The sequence below is a fragment of the Canis aureus genome, chromosome 20 (genome assembly GCF_053574225.1).
Source record: "Canis aureus isolate CA01 chromosome 20, VMU_Caureus_v.1.0, whole genome shotgun sequence".
NCBI lineage: Eukaryota > Metazoa > Chordata > Mammalia > Carnivora > Canidae > Canis > Canis aureus.
In genome coordinates this window covers 57,764,348-57,786,259 of record NC_135630.1, presented here as the reverse complement: position 1 = coordinate 57,786,259, position 21,912 = coordinate 57,764,348, and the positions used below count along the sequence as shown (strand labels likewise).

The 21,912-nt window shown below is 46.5% G+C and overlaps 1 long non-coding RNA gene across 1 annotated transcript in view; it reads left to right on the top strand.

Moving 5' to 3' along the window:
- The first annotated feature begins 2,919 nt into the window (after positions 1-2,919).
- The window catches only part of LOC144291996 (uncharacterized), a 32,502-nt gene continuing 13,509 nt past the window's right edge, over positions 2,920-21,912 (top strand). The window contains exons 1-2 of the long non-coding RNA XR_013359541.1: positions 2,920-3,215; positions 21,302-21,479. This is a non-coding gene — a long non-coding RNA (uncharacterized LOC144291996). The remainder of the gene's footprint in view (positions 3,216-21,301; positions 21,480-21,912) is intronic.

Below are 21,912 nucleotides of genomic sequence, written 5' to 3'. Positions count from 1 at the left end.
AAGTTTTAACTTGGGGTCTGGTTGAGATTGTTCAGAAAAGACTTTACAAACAAGTCATCTTTTACACTACACACAGTAGCTGGAATTGAGACAAAAATATTGGGCAAGGACCATAGTACAGAGGGCCCCTAAAGTCCATCCAAGGAGTTTGGCTTAATTCAGTTGTCACTGAGCAGTCATTGAGGGATTGTTGACAAGTTGAGTGACAGAAATAGATTTTTAATTTGGCTCTTTAAAAAAAAAATGGCTCTTATTAATTTGATACAGGGACAGCTATATTTAGGAGTAACAGGGAAAGAGGAGAAGTTTTGAAATATTCAGCAATTCCAATCCTAGAAATATACTCAAGAGAATTAAAAAAAAAATGCATCCATGTCAAAACCTATATAGGAGTATTACAGCATCATCATTCATAACAGCCCAAAGTGGAAGCAACTCAAGTATCCATCAGTTGATGAATGGATAAAGAAATGTGGTATATCCCTGTAATGGATGCAAATCACCTGTAAAAAGGAATGAAGTACTAATTCATGCTACAACATGGATGAGCCTTGAAAACATTATGCTAAATGAAAGAAGCCAGACACAAAAAGCTACAAATCATATGACACTATTTATTTGACATGTCTAGAATAGGCAAATCCATGGAGACAGAAAGTAGACTAATGGTTTCTAGGGGCTAGAGGGAGCACAGGGTAGGGGGAGTGACTGTTCAATCGGTTTGGGATTTCTTTTGGGGGCAATGAAATTGTTCTAAAATTAGGTAGCAGTGATGATTGCGTAGCTGTGAATATACCAAAACCCCTGAATTGCACACTTTATAAGGGTGAATTTTATGGTATGTGAATTATATCTCAATAAAGATATGTTAAAAAGTTAAGTGGCTTTAAGACCAATGATGTTATTCCTGGGTATAGAGGACTTAAGGGGGAAGAGTTGCGGAGGAAAGCTGAATTTGGGACATATTGAAGCTAAGACATTTATAAAACATCTGGGTATAAATACCCATTATTGTAAATGCCCACTTGCAGCCTTAAAAGATGTATATTTGTGTATTGTCTGCCCAGAAGTGATTACTGGAGCCCTTCAGGAGTGGATAAATACTGAGTGAGAAAGTGAAAAGAGAAGAGATGAAATCCAAGACAAAAATCTTAAGAAATGTTGCAGGAAGGCAGCAGGGGAGAGAACTGAATTCCAGCAAGAAAAACTGTTTGGAAAAAAGGCCTGAGAAAAAGAGCCTGGAACAGGTGAAGAACTGAGGAGGCCATTGTGGCTGAGCTTAGGGGTAAATCTGGGAAAGGATGCGACTGGCTAAGTCCTAAGATAGGTGAGTTGGAATAAATCTTGTAGGTGCAGTTGGGATGCTTGGTCCTTAACCTGAGAACAATATGGAGCTATTGAACAAGGAAGGTCATGATCAGATTCGCATTTCTAAAAGATCACTCTAGCTATAGTGTGGAAGATGATTTGGAGATTGTTCAATCAAAATAATTCTGGTGGAAAAGAAAAACTTGGCCTAGAATGGAAATAGTGTAAGTGGAGACAGTTGAGAGAGATTTTGGTGATAAAGTGATAACTTGGTGACTTGGTGATAAAGTGATAACTTGGCGATAAAGTGATAACTTGAATATGGGTGGTGAGGGAGAGGCAGGTGTCAAGTGATAGGCTCCATTTTCTGGTCACTTTTATTGAATTGTGGGATAGAATGGGATAGAAGAGAAAATTATTGTGTGTGTGTGTGTGTGGGGGGGAACAGTGTTTGTCAAAATCCAAGCAAAGCAATTGAGGAGAAAGTTGTACATATACACAAGACTGTGTACTCCAGTGAATAGCTCTGAGTTGGAGATAATAACTTAGGGGTCATTATCAATAGACAGTCATTGAAGTCATGCTGTGAACAAGACTGATTAGAGAGAAAGAATAAAGAAGCAAACAGAACCAACCTATGCCTATGGGTCGTGTAGAACACCAATGTTTAACAATCAAATTGAGGAGAATCAGCCACTAAAAGAGAAGGGAGTGAGAGGGTTGGTCAGAGAAACAAAAGGAACATCAGTATAATCCGATGTCATGGAAACCAGAGAAAAGACAGTGTTTCCAAGACAAAGGGGTGATCAGCAGGAACAAGTGGTTTGGATGATGCTAAGAGGTCAATGAGGATTAAAAACTAAAAACTATTGGTTGTGAGAATTCAATATAGTTCCATGGTGGAAATGTACCAAAAGTGCAATCAATTTCAAAAACCCAAATCTAGACACAACTAGATTTTGAATGAGGAGGTGTGACCAATGCTGATCTTTGTTGAATATTGTTCAAAAATGTTAAAAGGAGTTCCTGATGATGATTAGGGAGCTGAGACTTGGTGGCCTTCCAAATGGTTTCAGTAATGAGGTAAATCAGGTTCAACCACCTGGAGGGTGTTACAGACGTGGAGTTTCCAAACCCACAGTCCCCTGGGTCTTCCCTCTCTAGAACCTCCACTCAAAGAAAGCCAGGAATATGGAAACAAGATGGGAATTCCACATAATTCCTGGTCGTCACTAAAATCAGAGACGGAAACTATTTACATCTGACTCACCAAATCTTTTTTTTTTTTTTTAAAGATTTTATTTATTTATTCATGATAGTCACACAGAGAGAGACAGAGAGGCAGAAACACAGGTAGAGGGAGGAGCAGGCTCCATGCAGGGTCGCGCCCCGGGCCAAAGGCAGGCGCCAAACCGCTGCGCCACCCAGGGATCCCCGTCACCAAATCTTTTGATAATACAAAGACGTGCATTTCTTTTTTTTTTTTAAGATTTTATTTTTTAAAATTTATTCATGAGAGACACACAGAGAGAGGGAGAGACACAGGCAGAGGGAGAAGCAGGCCCCAGGCAGGGAGCCCGACGTGGGACTCGATCCCAAGACCCCCGGGTCACAACCTGGGCTGCAGGTGGCACTAAACCGCTGGGCCACCAGGGCTGCCTAGATATGTATTTCTTAAATGATAAGTTAATTTTTCCCTCTCTTTTTCACCCTACTCCCCTGTCCAGCAGCCTAGAAGCACACGCTCTAATTTCTATTTGTTGAAAATACAACTGGTCTGTTTGGGGGGCTTCATCCAAAGAGATGGGGAACAATGCTGGTGATGTCAGCTATAGCATTTGTCCAGCCTTTCTTGCAAAAGTTTCATAATCCAGTGATGACTTCAGTGTTGATGGTTATCAAGTAAGGTAGGACGGTGATTTTCTGTTATTTAAGGCAACTCAATCCAACCAGAATGTAAACATTATAAAAATCTATAATTCCAGCTAGATCTATTTTACTTGTATTTGAAAGCTCGCTGTATTTAATCTCTTTTTATTACATAAGCTAACGATGTGGATAATGTTGTTGACTTTTTATTCATCTCTTAATGGGTAGTTTCAGAGTTAAACCACGTAAGTACCCTCCCGCAGTACTGCTAAAGGATATGGTCAAAATCATATAGGAAGATGACAAATCATTCATCGAGAACCACAACCCTAAGTCACAGGCAAGATAAAATGGAGCTGAAAGGTATTTATAGGATCTGCTGCAATTACTCAAGAAATATGAAAGTATTTTCCTATTCGATAGCATGCAGCTTTAAAAAAAATACACTGTGTGGGTAAAAGCTAGGCTGCCTGACTCAACTTCTTTTTCCAAGTGTCATTAATAAAGCTTGGCTTTAGGCTGCGTGTGCTTTCAAAATAACGTGTAGTCAGCTCTTCCTTTCTCAGAGGCCGTAACTTGGTTATCAAGTTTTTGGATTATACGGGTCCTCCGCTTCTCTCTCTCTTCTTATCCTCTTTCTTTTCTTTCTTTCTTTTTTTTTTTTTTTCTTCTGTTGCCTAGTTTCTAGATATGTCATCACTTGTTAGTAATTCCATCTGGCAAAAGAGTAAAGAAAGGAGCCGAAACTTAATTCCGCTCGTTTCACCTCTTGCTAGCAACAATGGTAGAAGATTTATTACAGGAAGGGGTTGAAAGTATTGGCCGGAATGAAGTTCAGGGAATATGGGATATTTCAATTACTTGCGCCCTCACTCTGTCTTTGGCCAAATAATCCAATCCTGGGCTTGCAGTCAGCTAGTCAAGTCTAATCATCTCAAGCGTGGGGTGTGCACATGCCCTGCTCCCCGCCCTTTGCTGTTCCATCCACCCAACTTTGGCATCAGTCTGATGCGTTACCAATTCTACCCCAATAAAAACAGCCCAAGTGAAGTCTGGCTGCCCGCTGCATTCACGGCCCTCCAGGAAGACTGAAGAACTACAGCACCCGGAACACAGTCCTTCGAGGTGCCTTTGAATCACCCGGGGGTCTTGGTAAAATGCAGATTTCCACTCAGGGGGTCTGGGACGGGGCCTGAAATTTTGCATTTCTAATAAGCTCCGATGCCAAGCTACTGTTGCTGGTCCATAGACCCACACATTTTGAGCAGAAAAAGCTTGGAAAAATGGGTAGACCTTGATAAACAATAAATAAAAACATAAAAACCTATCCCGCTTTTCTATAAGGTTCAGGGTATAGGTAATAAAGTAAAGGTCCTCCACAGCGTTATTTTTATTTAAATAAAGAAACGTGTATATTTTGCTATAAATCAGTGGTTTTCAAACATGCTTCCTTAAAAAAAAAAAATTCGTCCCATTGTGATAGGAACACTTGACATGAGTGCTGCCCTCTTAACAAAGTGTTGAGGGTACAGTACAGCATTGTCACCAGAGGAACGCTGCAGTCCAGCCGCTCTCTAGAACTTTCTCATCTCACGTGACTGAAATTCTATGCCCCTTGAATAGTAGCTCCTCATTTCTACCTCTTCTAAACCTCTGGCAACCATCTCCTCACTCTTGATTCTGTGACTTTGGCCATATTAGATCACCTCGTATGGGCAAAACCATGCAACGTTGGCTCTTCTGTGCCTGGCTTATTCCACTTTGCACAATGTCCCCAAGTCCCATCCATTTTGTCACATACCGCAGAACTTCCCTCTTTCTAAAGACTGAGTGGCGCCCCACTCTCTGCATTATCACTCCCACTTCACCTCCGGTTAGGAAGGCGTCCATACGTGTGTCTAGCGCCTCGATCTTGGGGCCCTCCGGGGGGTGGCCCGCAGCGCCGACGGGTCTGGCTGCCTGGGGGAAGACAGTGCTTTGGGCTGGGAGAGGCCTTGGGCCCTCCCCGTACTCGGCACAGAGCAAGTGCACAAACACTCTCAGCTCTCAGCTTTCTACGGGGCGGGGGAGGAAGAGTTGACTGAAGCATCTTTTCTTAAAAGCAACAGAACTTCTTTCTCAAAAGAAATATTTTATGAAACTTCAATATATAAACCAGAGAAAAGTGGTGGAGTCAAGGGAGAATCCCTTAAACCCCTCCCACTTAGCCTCTTTCAGCTTCTCTCGGCCACAGAGATCTTGGTGGAACTTCTATTTTTGCAAAGGACACAGACAAAAAGTCCACCGCTTTAGGCCGAGTTTGAATCGCCTAGCCAGCGCCACGAAGCAGTATTTATTCATTTAGCACACATTTGTTTTTGTGCCTACTGTGTGCCGGGCACATGGCGGGTGGGACTTACATCCTAGTGTAATATAATCACAGTAATACAAATATGATAATTTTGCACGTTTATTTTTAAAAAATTAGTACTAGGGGCAGCCCGATGGCTTAGCGGTTTGGTGCCACCTTCAGCCCAGCGTGTGACCCTGGAGACCCGGGATCGAGTCCCATGTCGGGCTCACTGCGTGGAGCCTGCTTCTCCCTCTGCCTGGGTCTCTGCCTCTCTGTTTCTAATAAATAAATAAAATCTTAAAAAAAAAAAAAAGAAAAAATAAATTAGTACTGTAAAGTGAACACAGTAATACAACAAATAATAAACAGGATGAATAAATGAACCACACAGCACAGTAGAGGGAGATAAGGGCTACCGAAGAAGCCAGAAAGCAGGGTAAGAGGAATGGCCGGGGCAGGGACAGCTATAAATAGGGGGACAGAGGGGCCTTGTGGCGAAGGTGATATTAAAGCAAAGACTTGAAGGTGACCCAGGGCTACAACGATGGTCTTGAGCTCACGGAGGAAGGGTGCTGCCGAGCCCAGCCTCGGTGACGTTGGCCTGGAGGCCATCCAAAGGCAATCCGTGACAGGGAACCGACTGTGCGGACCCCTTGGCCTGGCCTGTATGGTCAGAAGGAGCCACGCAGCCACGCACTGGATTGGGCAGCCTCGCATCTCAGACATCAATCAAGATCTGGGCTCAGTGTCAATCATTCATTCATGCATTCATCCATCAGACACGTATTAATTGTTCACCATGTTGAGGACCTTGTGCCGGGGCCCGGGACGCAGAGCCCATATCATCCGAAGTCCCAGTAGGAGCGCCTCGGGCTGCTCGCAACGTGGTCGGACCCGGTGTGCCTGCGTGAAAGGGCGATCCCCAAACAACCGCTAAATGCAAGATGCAGTCATGCGTCCGGGTGATGCGAATTCAGGGGGCAGCAACCCAGGCCGTGGGCACGGAAGGCCCCCCACAGGGTGAGCAGGCCTTCGGGGACGCAGCCTGCCTCCCGCCTGACAAGCCCGCCTGCCGAGTCACTGCCCCTCGGCGGCTGACACCCCGACTAAATATCAGGTTTGGACTCATGAGGTGCTTTTCCCCCCAAATCATAGTTAACTGAAGTAAGTCGTACCTGCAGATACTCCCGGACTCTGCGTTAGGGAAACGTGTTTCTTCGTGTATAATGCATTTTGCCACACGTTCATTGTTCACGACGCTTCATGGCACCGAAGAGCATCTCCTTGATTGTCTGTGGAGTCACCCGGGGGCAGTGAACGTGCTGCCCCACTCTGTGGCCTGAAGAATGTCCCGCGTGAGCAAGTGATGGCCAGACGGCCGCCGACGGGGAGGGCGGCGAGGGAGACCCGGGTGCACGGAGAGAGGGGCGGACGGCAGAGGCAGCCCAGAGCCCAGAGAGGGGCCCGTTCGTGCCCGTGACACGGCATCCAAGCGATGCTCCCGTTCAGGTGACAACGTCGCTCACGCCAGGAAGGCCCGGGCCAGCGGGCTGTGGGCTGGCGGTCACCGCTGCCGCCTTTGCCCTGAGACGGGGGGCCCAGCAGAGGAGCTGGATAAGTGGCACCAGATCCCGGAGGCGGGGATTTGTGCTTTGTGGGGACCAGACTTTCCCACTGAGAGATCGGAGAGCAGATCGCAGGGTGGAAACCCGATTTCAAAGGCTGTCGGCAGCGCCGCGCAGATACACGGGCTTGATTTCCCTCTTCCCACCCCGGCGCCCCAGCTCCCCCAGGGGGCCACACAGGCCTTGTCCCGTCGTGTGTGCTCCAGGGGAAGGTGCTGGCGGGGTGGGGGCTCACGTGCATCTGTCTGCTTGCAGGAAACGGCACTGGCAACGCCCGTGGAAGGCGGGTGTCTGGCACGAGCCTGGGTGCGTGGGGCGGGGCGGGGGTGCGGGGCTCCAGGTGCCTTCGCTCCGTTCTGTGCACCTCCTCCCTCTCGGCCGCTACTCCCGAAAGCCACAGCAGCCCAGAGCATCCAGGGCGCCCACCCTCCAAGTTCTGAACGTAGTTCACCTCTGCCCCAAGCCCCAGCCTGCAAAAGCTCTGAGTATCCCTGGGACAAGGGCCACGTGGACAATTCTCGCGAGTGGCCCCATCCCTCCGTGTCACAGGTGTCGCTTTGGACTGGCGGTCGTCAGTCGCGGGGCGTTGCTCCTCAGTGGGCTCGGGCTCGGCCGGGAACCGACCGCCCGCCTTCCCGGCAGGCTTGCTCTTGTAAAGGAGCCAGCCTAGAAGGCACGTGGGCCACTTCCCCATCATCCCCGGGCACTGGCGCCGAGGGGCAATCGGTAGAAAATCACAGTTTGGGAACCTCTCCCCAGGTTACACTGCCTGTTAGCAGCCGCCCCACAAGACCACCCTCAAGCATCCCTCGCTCCCCGTAACGCGCTCGCTGGTGCGTCATCCTGAGTTTGCTGGTACGTTCTCAGCCCCACTGACTTTGTCGTGGTCTGGGTCTTAGGGTCCCGGGTCTACCAGTGTCTAGAGTATGTTTTCCTTTGTTGCGAATGTCCTAGACCTATCTCTTCACGAGACTTCTGATATTCGCTAAATAAATCCATGTCCTATATCCCATAGCAGTTGGTTAATTTAGGTATTTATTTAATAAGCATTTATTGAGCACTTTCTTCTGATCACTAAAGACTTGCCCTGCCTTTTGTTGCCGTTTAGGTTGACAGAGCTCTGTTTTTCTTCCCTTCTCACCTACTTGTCCTCCGCGGGACCAGCCCGGGCAGCGTTGTGTCTTTCTCGGTGGGTTTGTAGCCAGCCCTCCCCACGGGTCCCTAGCTGTGGGCTTCCACATTTTGGTGCAAAGACAGGGTAACATTTCATGTTTCGTTCCCCCTGCCCCTGGTCATGATGGCCTACATTTGGTTGTCCTTTGGCTACAATGATCCCTGCTCACTGTGTATTGTCGCTAATTGTTACTAAAACGGTTCCAAATAAGTCTGAGTATTTTGGTGTATATCGCTCCCCTGGAGGACTTTGCCCCAGAGCCATCACCTTCCCCTTGCTCATACTGAGGTGCATTTGACATTTTAAAAAACCATGTGCAAAGCCTAGAAAGTTCTCACTGATGAGCACCCTACTGCCGTCTTCCCGACATGTTCAGGTCAACACCTAATGGTTATTTGCATATTAAATACAGTATCAAATAACAATTTAGCCTCACCGATGATTTCGCAGTTGCGTCTGGATGTAAAATTCTGTAAATCTGTAAATCTGTGGAATCCACCTGGTCCAGTGTATCATTTAAAGCTCTTGCTTCTTTGGAGATGTTGTGCTTAGAAGATCTGCCACTTGCAGAGAGCGCCGTGTTGAAGTCTCCCGGTATTAGTGTATTATTATCTAAGTATGTCTTTCCTTTGCTTATTGATTGATATACTTGGCAGCTCCCACATTAGGGGCATAAATATTCATGATTGTCAGGTCCTCTTGTTGGATAGACCCTTTAAGTATGATCTAGTGTCCCTCTTCATCTCTTACTATGGTCTTTGGGATAAACTTTATCTGATATGAGGATGCCTACCCCTGATTCTTTTGAGGGCCATTTGAATGGTAAATGGTTCTCCACCCTTTTATTTTCAGGCTGGAGGTGTCCTTACATCTAAAATGAGTCTCTTGTAGACAACAAATACATGGGTCTTGCTTTTTCATCCAGTCTGAAACCCTGCGTCTGTTGATGGAGTCATTAAGCCCATTCACGTTCAGAGTTACTATTGAAAAATATGAATTTAGTGTCATCATGATACCTACTCAGTCCCTGTTTTTGTGGATTATTTCTTTGGGCTTCCTCTTTCTTTTACAGGGTCCTCCTTAATATTTCTTGCAGAGCTGGTTTGGTGGTCACATATTCCTTCAGTTTCTGCCTATCTTGGAAGCTCCTGATCTCTCCTTCTATCGATAATTTCTCAAGGGATAAGAGCCCCTTATCTATAATCGCAGAGAACAAGGAGACCTATGTCATCATAAATAATTCATCAGCCTTTTTCAAGCCCCAGAGTATAAGATCCTTCACTATTGACCGTGCTCTGATGGTTTTCCACTTTCTTTGCCCCAGACCTTTATCCTCCTATCAAAAGCATTGATAAAAAAAAACAGAGACGTGAATAAGCTGCCACATTTAAACCAAATCCTCTATAAGCAAAGCAGCTGAAGGGATCACTTTCCAGTTTGGATGGTGTCAGAGTATAGAAGAGACTGCCAGCTGCCTACCAGAACCCAGTTTCCTTTTTCCCTGGCACACTTAATGGAATCAAGGGCTCCTGACTGCGGCGGAGCACCAGCTAACTTCTACTGTGCTGAGCCGTCGAGTGTTCGGTCTATTTCTTACCTCAACTTAGTCTAACCTGACGAATAATAAAAGGAATCACTTTGCTTAGAGTCAGGTGTCTCTCAGCCAAAGGGTGATTTCCATGACCTAATAAGTAGATGTCCAGGTCACCAAGTCATGAGGGAAAATGAGAGAAAAGGGACTTACTCTTGTCAGCCTTGAGGATTTGCCTTCAGAGACAGGAAGGGGACACCCGGGTGGCTCAGCAGCTAAGCATCTGCCTTCGGCTCAAGGCCTGATCCTGGGGTCCCGGGATCAAGTCCCACATCGGGCTTCCTGCAGGGAGCCTGCTTCTCCCTCTGCCTGTGTGTCTGCCTCTCTCTGTGTGTGCCTCTCATGAACAAATAAATAAAATATTAAAAAAAAAAATAAGAGACAGGAAGGAATGCCATGTGGACGCTCACGGCCAAGACTCCCTGTGTCTAATTCATTGATCCTCCCCCCCATTTGTTGTTTCTCTCCTGGTTTCTATAACATTTGCAACTTCTGCTGTAGGAGAAATCCAGAGTCAAGCCATAATTCTGAGAGTTTCTGCTAAATGAATAGAGTTGTATGACCACCATGACAATCATAGGACATTTCCATCTCCTGCCCCAAAGTACCCCATGGAAATGTCTCCCCGTGGCCAGCTGCTCCCTGCACCCTCTGTCTTCTCTATCTAGAAGGTCACATAAAGGAACCACAGTACACATGCAGCCTTCTGGATGCGGTTCCTTTCGTGAACACAGGGCACGTCCACCTCCCCGTACGGTGGCCTGTGCAGTCAGGCGCTGGCTTCTCACTGCTGGGCTGCATTCCGTTACGTGGGCCTGTCCCCGTCCGCTCGTCTGCTCCCCCGCTGAGGGACATGTGGATTGCTTTCAGTGTGGGGCTATTATGAGTGGAAGCACACTAAACATTGATTCATGCACCGGGCTCTATGTGAGCAGAGCTTTCATTTCACTCGGGTAAACAGCAAGGAGCGGGATTGCGGAGTTGTGCGGGAGGGTGTGCTTGGCTCTGTAAGCAACCGTCAAACTGTTTTCCGAAGTGCCCATGCATTTTGCACTCCCACCAGGTCCAGAAATCTTAAAAATACATCATCTCATAGTGCCGCGGATGAGCTTTGCCTATTCGAGAACACCACATCAGTGCAATCGTTGTCCGGCTCCTTTCGCTTGTCTAACGTCTACGAAATCCATCCCCGCTACGAATGAGCCACTGCTCATTCTTTCCCACCGCTGCACGTCGTGCCTCCTGTTCGGGCGTCAGCCTGCTGGCGGCCACTAGGGTTGTCTCCAGCCGCGGGCTCGTGCGGACAGAGCTCCTGTGCGTGTTCCTGTGCTGCTCTTTCTAGGGACACATGGTGACGAGCTCCTGGGCGTCCCCGGAGGAGCAGAACTGCTGGCTTACAGCGAAGATGCGCGGCGCTCGGGAGAAACTCCTGCCCCAGGTCTTGAATTCTTTGTCTTAAAGAGGATCCTTGAAAATGTGTGAGCTGCAGGCCCCGTGAAGCTGCAGCTGCCCTGCGAACGAGCTTTCAAGCAAGAGGCCAAAGCCACAGGCCCATCTCCTTCCCGTGGGTTCGGCCAGGGCGCCCACGGCGGCCGCGGGCTCGTGGAGGGCAGCACCCAGCACCCCAGCCGCAGCTCTGGCCGCCCCGAGCGGGCACTCGGGCTACACCTGGCGGCTCGGCGCACCTGCCCGCACCTGCACAGCTGTCCGCGGAGAGCGCCGGGTGCGCAGGTAACCCGGGCTCGAGCCCTCCCGGCCAACTCTCGGGGACCCGGTACCGTCGTTCTCGGGGCGCTGACACAGCTGCGTTGCGGCCCTGGCCCCCCGGCGGCTGGGTGTCTCCGGAGGCCTCGAGAGTCCTGACATGGTTGGGGCCCGGGTGCTAGCGGCTGCCGGGAAGGCGGTGGCTCCTGGGAGCCCGGTCGCCTCACCCTGCACCTGGCCGTGGCCCAGGGCTCCCCGTACCCCCGCACCTGGCCATGGCCCAGGGCCCTCCCCCATCCCCTGCACCTGGCCGTGGCCCAGGGCACCCCGTCCCCCCACACCTGGCTGTGGCCCAGGGTCCCCCGTCCCCCTGCACCTGGCCGTGACCCATGGCCCCCCATCCCCCCGCACCTGGCCATGGCTCCCTGTGTGGGGCTCCCCGTGAGGCTCCCCGCGTGTGCAGCCACCTTCGGGCCGGCAGTCACTGGGCGGCGAGCTCCAGCGCAGGCCCCTGACTCGGACCCGGGGGCCGGGGGCCTTCCTCTCCCCTGCACACTCGCAGGAGCCCAGTTTTCTTTTTTTATTTTTATTCTGAAGATTTTATGTATTGATTCATGAGAGACACAGAGAGAGAGAGGCAGAGACCCAGGCAGAGGGAGGAGCAGGCTCCACGCAGGAGCCCGACGCGGGATTCGATCCCGGGACCCGGGGTCCCGCCCTGGGCCGCAGGCAGCGCTCCACCACGGAGCCCCCGGGCCGCCCAGGAGTCCAGGTTTCATACAAATCTAATAATGGAAAGGGTTTCACGTGGATCAAGGTGCCCCTCTGGCAGGACCCACTCGGGGGCAGGCGCCTCAGCCTAAAGCCACGGGACTCGAGGCCCACCCTGCACCACGAGCCCACCCGGCCTCCCCTCCGCCTCCCCGTGTCTCCCCACTGGGGCCTCCGGCCTCCTCAAACTTTTCTCCACGAAAACCTGCCTTTCCCTCTCTAACAGCGGGGGAATCTCCCGGGCGGCATCACCTTCTCCTCCCTTCCATCCTGGACCCACTGCCAGGCTCAGGATCCCTCACAGCCACCTCCACGTTACCATCCCATTGCCTCGGCTCCTCAACAGACTCCCCTGGCGCTCCCGCTGGCTTATTATGAGCTTGTCTGGTCAGCCTCCCCTCCGTGTCCCCCAGTTTGTACCATGTTCAGCGACGTCAGTCTAGGAATTAAAAATGCCAAACTCAAACCACCTATCAGGTACTTGAACCCCTAGGCCAAAGCCCCAGTGAATAATCAGCCCGTGCTTGAACACCCTGGCAATAAGACAGCAGGAGCCACGCGTTCCATTTTTAAACAACTCTAGCTACGTGAAAATTCTTTAATAAGCTGAAATCTGTATTCCTATAATCAATGTTACGGATTCTAGCTCTGCCTTTTGAAGCTCTATAGACAAGTTAAACTGCTTTTCCCACGTGACAGCCCTTGGACCATTCCGGCTACCTCTCTACTCCAGGCTTACCAACTCCAGGGTCTTAACATTTTCTGAATGTAACACATTTTTTTCCTCCCATGTAGTTGCTCTTCCCCTGCACATGCTCCAGGTTGTGCATATGGATACACAACTGTACACATTGCTTTAGCTGTGATGTGACCGGTGAACTATCCCCTCTCTTCCAGAGAAATTCTTTCCATGAACACAGCTCATTAAATTGTTGTTGTAATGGTGTTGGTGATGATGGTGGTGCTGTGTAGGGATGGTGGTGATGGTGGTAGTAGTGACGGTGAGAGTAGTAGTGCTAGTGCTGGTGGTAGTGGTGGTGGTGGTGGCAGTGGCAGTGCTGGTGGTGGTTGTAGCACTGCTGATGGTGGTGGTGTGGTGGTGGTGGTGGTGGTAGCAATGGTGGTGATGGTAGTAGTGATGGTGGTGATGGTGTGGTGGTCGTGATGATGGTAGTTATGGTGGTGCTGGTGATGATGGCAGTGGTGGTGCTGGTGGTAGTGATGGTGCTGGTGCTGGTGCTGGTGGTACTAGGAGTGGTGGTGCTGGCAGTGATGGCAGTGGTGGTGATGGTGGCAGTGATGGTGCTGGTGATGGTGGTGATGCTGGTGCTGGTGTTGGTAATGATGGTAGTGTTGGCAGTGACAATTTGGTTGATCACGTCATACTGCTGATCCATCACAGTCAACTAGTTAAAGTTAGAAGCTTGTTTTGCTGCTACTAAGTCATATCTCTACCACCTTTTTCATGTGCTGTTAGATCTGTGGACTAGGATCAAGATCGCGGAGCTTGATCTTGGCAGATCTGAGCCATCATTTCAATCTAAGGGGGATTGTTTCAGACCTTGATTTTGTCAGTTTGTTTGCCATTCTTCTCAGCTCTGGTTCATCTACAGATTAATGAACACGTCCCCCATATCTTTATTTCAAGTTTCTGATTAAATATGAATCAAGCAGTGTTAAAGTTAGAGGCCTATGAAAAAGACACTAAAGAGCGTCCTTCAGGGTAACATCTATCTATTAATCAGCAGCCTTGGACACAATTGTTCAATTCATCAATTTTAATGTACCTCATTTTTCTTCTGTTTTGTCCCCAAGGCTATCCTTGAAATTTGGCTGTTCCATATACATATCTCTTTTTTTCATTTGTACCAGTTTCATAACCATGATCTCCCACCCTGAAAACCAGATTAGCTTGATAAGACTTCTTCAATGATATTTGGTAATCACCAGGTTGCTTTTATAGATCAGCTCTCCCCGACGATCCTGTTAATAAGTAATCCTAGAATTTTACTTAAAAAAATTTATGAAATTCCCACTGGTCTGCAGTGAGAAAAATCCCACATCTTTATCACTTTTGAGAATCAGAATCACACTTGTCCATCCCATCTTTAAAGATGTCTCTTATACTCCACAACTGTCTCGCTGGGGGGAAAAAAATCTATTCCTCCCTGGGACCTCGGGACTCGTTGAAGCCTCGTGAAGCAGATCTTACCCTGCCTTCTATTGGGGTTATTTATATAGACATCCTATTCCTTCCACCTCCAGCCGTACTGGACTGTGAATTCCTTGGCAACAGGGAACGATGCTTATTTTCTTGCTATCCCCTGCAGTGCTCCGCACTGTGTATTTGAAGGTTTGAATTGAACTGAATTGCACAAAGGAAGAAAATTAGTTTGATCTATGCAGTCTCAAAATCATTTTTGGTCAAATTGGATTCTTTTCATCTGTCTTAATATCTAATTTGTGCATAGTTGAATCAGTCTTGCAGTTAATCTGATGTGGCCATTAAGACTACTGAAGACAGTAAATTCATTTTCCTGATCTGGTGATTTTTAATCATATAGTCACAGCCATTCACAGAGAAAAATAAAACAGCAGATTAAATAGCAAGCTAATAGCAGAATGATGAATGAAATTGCCCCTCGGCACAAAGGCTATTACAGATAATCTATAGTTTCGGCCAAATCGTTCATTCGGTTTTGATCCAACACCCTTTTGTTAAGAGATAATAGTAGCTGCCAATTACTTAGTGCTTCCTAAAGGTGAAGCACTTCACTAGGAGAATAGCAAGGGGGCTGGTAATGTGGAGCCTGGCTTGGCTCGTGTCCTGGCTACACCAATGACAACCTGTGGGACCCTAAGCCGATGATCTCAGCTATAAAACAAGAACAGGAGGTGTCAGTTATAACATTAGTTCTGAAATGTGTTCTCTCATCTAATCCTCACGACTCTGTGAGCCACTATTATTTTTTTCCAACTTTGCAAATTTGCAAGGTACTAGGAGCTAGATGCCACAGGAGTCATAGAATGGCCACGCCAGATCCAGATACAATCTTGCCCTGGAGGACTTCGCGGTCAAGTAGAGCACTGAATTTTAAATAATTAATTATAATCAATGGCAGAATAAAATATCTGCTGTATCAATACGAATGCAAAATTTATGACAGCACAGAGGGTTATGTGGATGGCTTCACGTAAAAGTCTGTAGAATTTTCTTTGAAACTGGAGGGATAAAAATGATCTCCAAAATCACAGCAGAGATTAAGGGCAATCCAGAGTGAGGGAGCTACATAGCAGAGAATAGCAGCGTGAAAGGACATTAGGGGTAGAGCACTAGCCAGAGAGGGCTTCTCACTCTGCTGCTGTAAGAATCATTGTAGCGTGGCCCAATCAGAATTATATATTTTTAAAGATTTTATTTAGTTTAGAGAGAGAACGAGAGCATGCAAGCAGGGGGAGCAGCGGAAGGAGAGAGAGGGAGAGAGATAATCTCCAGCAGACTCCACACCGAGTGCAGAGCCCAGCACGAGGCTCCATCCCATGACCCTGAGATCGTGACCTGAGCCGAAACCTAGGGTCTGACAATTAACCCACCAAACTACACAGGTGCCCCTCAGCCAGAATTATTTTTAAATATGCAAGACATCAGCTAGAAAATATTACAGTACATTCACATAAAAATAGGATGCATATTATGAGCCAATACTCATAGTATTGGTTCACAATATAAAATATATTTCTTATTAGGAGTTGTGGTCTAAGAAGTGTGAAAGGCATCCATCTAAAGAGGTGGGACGCTAAGCTGTAGAGTGCTATGGCATGGGTCCGAGGACAGTAACAAGCAGCTGTGGAATGATGTGCCGCTGGCCCTTGAGCAACGCAGGCTTGGACTACACAGGTCCACTGAGAGGCAGATTTTTTTTTCAATAAATACAGTACTATAAATGTATTTTCTCTTCCTTATGATTTTTCCTAATAACACTTTCTCCAGCTTACTTTATTGTAGGAACATCATATATAATACGTCCAACATACAAAACCGATGTTAATTGACCGTATATGTTAGCAATAAGGCTTCTGGCTAACAGTAGGCTACTGTAGTTGAGTTTTAGGAGAGTCAAAAGTTACACATGGATTTTCAACTGCATGGGGGGGGGTTGGCACAGTTCAAGGGTCAACTGTATTTATATTTTTTGGTGAGAGAAGAGAGAAGGCAGGCAAGTTGGAGAAGCCCCCACGGTCTGTGCCAGCACATCCCACCTTGACGCTAACTAGCCTATTCTGGGCGTCACTAATAGGTGTGAGACGGAAAGAAGTCTTCTCCTGAGCGAGTGTGGTCATTTAGTGCACAGGTAGAGGTAGATTTACCGTAAAACTGGAGCTTCAGAAACCGTTGTTCCCATGAGTCCCTTCCAAGCCTCTGTTCTGGATTTTGTATTTGTAATTTTATGCTCTTCTTCTTACAAGGCTCTTCAAATTGTATAAGCTCAGGATGCACCAAACCTCGATCTGGCCCAGCTTGTATATGAATTTGAACAACTGTCTTTGTTCTAAAACGAGGCTTCTTAGAGACTTGAAGATACGAATGTGCATTTGGAATCTCCGGAGACAATTTTGGGCCTTCTCCTCCTTTCTGAAACCCCCAAATCTCTTTCTTAAGTCCTCCTCTCAACCAGCACTCACTTCACATTTCATAGGCCCAGGGGAAGGCGTGGGATGCAGCCTCCCTCGTCTTTACACCAACAAACCTATCAAATCGCTGTCCAGAAAGGCCAAGCAGCCCACATCTGGAGAAGTGGCAAATTTAATTTTCTCTCGTTGACTTCTTCTTTGTCTGGTGTTCCTATTTCCAAGGGAAAATGAAAACAAATGTATTAAAAGTAACTGAGTTTCTTTCAATTTAAAAGAGGCTCTGGTTAAGTGTAGTCTTTGGTGTAAATACTCCACCTTTCAAAGTGTTCTCCATCTCCTGCTGTCTTTCCCCTCTCCCTGGGAGCAACTGGACGTAGCGAAAGCTCACATGCATTTACAGCAATGAAAGAGAAGCTTCTGGTGCATTCACTGTCCTTCGAGGCTTCGCCACCTCCTGCTGGGGTCTGGCCCCTTCTAGTCAGCTCCCGGCTGACCTGCGGTGTCCCTGGATGATGCCCGGGTCTCCCACCACATCACAGGCTCCTCACCCAAGCTTAGGCTTATTATGCACCCCTGTTCTTCCCAGCACCTCCGTGCTCCAAGGGGCCAGAGCAGCGGCTTCCTCACAGCCCGGGAGGGGGTGTTGGCGGGAGGCCTCGGTGTGGACCTGATGCCAGGTCACCTGCAGGGCTTGCAGGGGAGGATTTCAGCCACTCGAGGTAGCCCCAGGACGGTAAATAGCAGCTGTCTGCAACCCTCTCCTGCAAATCTCTCTGGAACTTTCCAGCGTAACACACTCTCGGGGTGACCTCAAGAGCACTCCTTGTCTCACGTCTCTCCTCTCTAGTCTTTCCTCCCTTCCTACCTGCTTGTCTGTCAGGCAGGAGCTCCCCTCACATCATTTCCTTCTCCTATTCTTTATACTTTTTTCAAAGCAGTATCCTCTACTTCTTCCCTGGGGCAGTAGGACTTGTGACTTAGCCTTATAGTAAAAGGGTAGCAAGGGAAGAGAAACTCGGATGACAGAGAAGGAAAAACGGATCAGGATATGTTTGTGTTTTCTTTTTTTTTTTAATGTCGATTTACTCCACTACAAATAGCTCTGCTAATCCACCATCTCTCTCTTTTCCTCTTACCACCGAGACCAGTCATATCAGAGGCCAGTCCTCCACTTGTCCTATGACAAGAACCCTCATCAGCCTCAAGGATTTCTCTGTTTAGGTTTCCCCCTTGCTCTGCTTTATGAGTCACTTCCTCGGGCTTTATCCCCCGTCAGCTCACTGAATGCAACATTGTTGAAATCACCAATGACTTCTTCACAGTCAAAGCCAATGGACACTTGGGTTCTCAAGTTTGTCTTCTCAACATATTTGATATCATCCATTATTTCTGCCTTCTTCAAGCATGCTCCTCTCTTAGTTCTATAGTAGCACTTCTGTTTTCCGATGTTTCTTTTACCCACTAGCCTCTCCTTTTCAAACTCTATTGTTAGATCTATCTCTTCTTCCTGGCATATGAGTTTCTGAGGCTCAGGCCTGGATGCTCTTCCTCTTTCAATTCTTTCTCTACGTTCATGTCTCCCAAATTTATATGGCCAGCCTACATTTCTGCTTTGAGTTCACTCCTGTATCCATGGACCTACTTAACATCGCCTCTTAAATCTCACATATGTCTCTAGCTCGACATATTTGGAAAATAATGATTGATTCTTCTCCACCTACTATACCCTCAACCCCAATTCCTTCTTATCTTAGTAGAGGGCACCATGTTTTAATCAACTACCTAAGACTTCTAGGTTTCTACCTTTCCTGCACCTCCGACTGTCATCCAAGAGAAAGTGATTTCAACTTCCCAAATGTTTTTTTTTTTCACTGCACTGCCAGCCTCTTAAGTCATCTACTATCATCTTTCAGATGACATTGTCTAGTAGCCTTTCAACTGGCCTCTGCTTCAGTTCCTGCCTTCTCCCATTCATGCTCCATGAAACAATAAGAGAAACTGGCTTAAAATATACCGTGGTTCTTCTTTTTCTATTTTGCTTTCCTACCCTTCCTCAACAATTCAGCCCTTTGGATATAATTCAGCCATAAAAAGGGAAATCCTGCCATTTGTGACAATGTGGATGGATCTTGAAGGCATTACACTAAATGAAATGTTAGAGAAAGACAAACACTGAATGATCTCACTTATATGTGAATCTAAAACAAAACAAAACAACAACTCATAGAAAAAGAAAAACAAAACAAAACAAAAAACAGATTTGTGTTTACCAGAGACAAAGGCTGGAGGATTCCAACGAAGGCAGTCAAAAGGTACAAACTTCCAGTTAAAAGATAAATAAATATTGGGGGTGAATGCATAACACGACAACTATAGTTAACACTGTTATGTGGTATATTTGATTGTTTTTAAGAGAGTAGATCCTAAGAGTTCTTGCTTCAAGGAAAACATTTTTCATTCTTTTTCTTTTTTTTTTGTATCCACATGAAATAACGGGTGTTAACTGAATTTATTGTGGTAACCATTTCACAAGTTATTATACTATATGCCATAAACTTATACAGTGCCTTCTGTCAATTGTATCTCAATAAAACTGGAAGAAAAAAAAACTAATTCAGCCTAAAAGCCATTCAATGGTGCTGAACAAGAAAGGCATCCATGTAGCCAGGTATTAACCACAATGGCCCAGAACTAGGGATCAAAACCTAAGCAGAGCTGAGGAGGACATCCACATGAGGTGATGGCATGGCACATATTGCCTAAGCGTGGATGGGTGAGAAGGATATGCACACAGGAGAGGTGGAGATGGTAATAGCCCAGCGTGGCTGTTGGAGCCTGAGCGGGGTCAGGAGATCATCCATACCAGGAGTAGAGGAGTAGGGATTGGTGGCAGAAATTGGAAGTTGGTTGCATGCATGGACACTGATCAAACAAGTAAATATATTAAAGATATTGGAAGTCAGGTTTCTTATTGTGGGAAAAAGAGGTTATAAATATAGAAAGGTAGAAAAATAGAATTTGCCTTGTAGTTTGCATTGGAATTGGAGATAGCAGTGTGAATTCATAGTTCTCTATATACATGAATAGACATAAAAAGAAATGAATATAAATGTGTGTCTGCACATATGCCTACAGGTATACATGTGTATCGCCTAGCTCTGTCCTTGAGAAAGCCTGGGAGCTGTAACACCCCAGTGACAATATGCACATGTCTTGGTTTCTAAATACCTTCTCCACTAAAAGGAACCAGGACTCCTTAGTAAAATGGATGATCCCAAGGCTGGGGTAGGAGAAGTACAAGATGAATCTGGGACATATTTTGTGTCAGAAACTAAGGAAGTGCTCAAAAATGATGGGGGCACCTTGAAAAAAAACATAGAAAACCATAGCTAGCTTGGAAGTGCTCCCATGGGTCAAAGCTGAAACTATTTGGCATCAAAATTAATAGTGATAGTAATAAATAATTATCCATTGAATAAGATGGATGAAATCTATACTGACTAGTCTATACAGTCCATACTGAAATAAATCAATAAATGAATAGATTAGGAATGGGAAAGCTGGAAAGTACCTCTTCACAAAATATTTATTGATTACAAGGGAGGGAGAAAGGTATCTTTAGAGTCAAGAAGCTTAGCTGACATCACCTTAATTAGGGGATCAAAGTTAAAATCACCAGCAATGAATGAGTTGATCAAAACCATGTGCCACCTAATAGTATGCAATGCATCACTTCTCTCCTGCCAAAGATGCATAACCTGAATCCAACCACAAAGTAACATCAGAAAACCCAAACTAAGAAGCTGTCTACAAAGTAACTAGCCTGCAATCTTAAAAAATGTCAAGACTATGACTGCCAAGACAAGATTGAGGAAGCAAACAGACTGAAGGAAACTAAAGTGATATGACAACTGAAAGCAAAGCATGATTCTGGACTAGATCCTTTTGCCATAAAGGTATTACTACAATAACTGGCGAAACTTGAATAGAGTCTGAGGTTAGGGTTGATTTGGTTTCCTAATTTTGGTGATTGCATTGTGGTTAGTAGAACGTCCTTGTTGTAGGTGCTTGGTGTGATGGGTCATGTGGTAGGTAGCCTCTAAGATGGTCCCCATGGTACCCACCTCTTGATATTCCTGCCCTTGTATAATCTCCCACTGAATGTATTTACACCCAGTGGTTCACTTCTAATTATTAGAAAATGACATAAGTGATAGCATAGCACTCAGTGATTAGGTTATAACAAGACTGTCTCTTGGTTGCTCTTTCTCCTTCTCTTGCTCACTCACTCTAAGACAGGTCAGCTGCTATGTTGAGGACTATGTGGCAATGAGTTGAGGGAGACCTGTGAGGAAGGCTGTGAAGAACTGAACCCTTAACAAAGCCTTGGGTCAGTAACCTATGAGAAACTAAATCCTGCCAACAACCACCTGAGCAAGCTTGGAAGTGTTGTTGCTACAATCGAGCGTTCAGGTAAGACTGCAGCTCCGTCAACACTTTGTTTGCAGCCCATGAGAGACTATGAGACAGAGGGGCCAGCTAAGCCCAGGTTCCGATGTGCAGAAAATCTGAGATTATAAAGGCTGTTTTGAGCCACTAAATTGTGGGATAATTTGTTACACAGCAATAAATAACAAACACAAGGTATCATACTGCAATTTATTCTCAAATGGTTCTGGAGGAAAAGCCGCACTCTAAGTTTGAGATTGTTTTAAAAACGTGTATGTGTGTGTGTGTGTGTTGGATTATGTCTCTTCCCTGCTAAAAGCTCTTTATGGGTTTCCCATAATATGTAACAAAATCCAAATTCCTTACTACACCTTACTGTTCTGCCCTTGATCATTTCTCCAGCCCTCTTTATCCTTCTCACCCCTTTTTAACTTCTGCCGCACTGGTTTTCTCACAA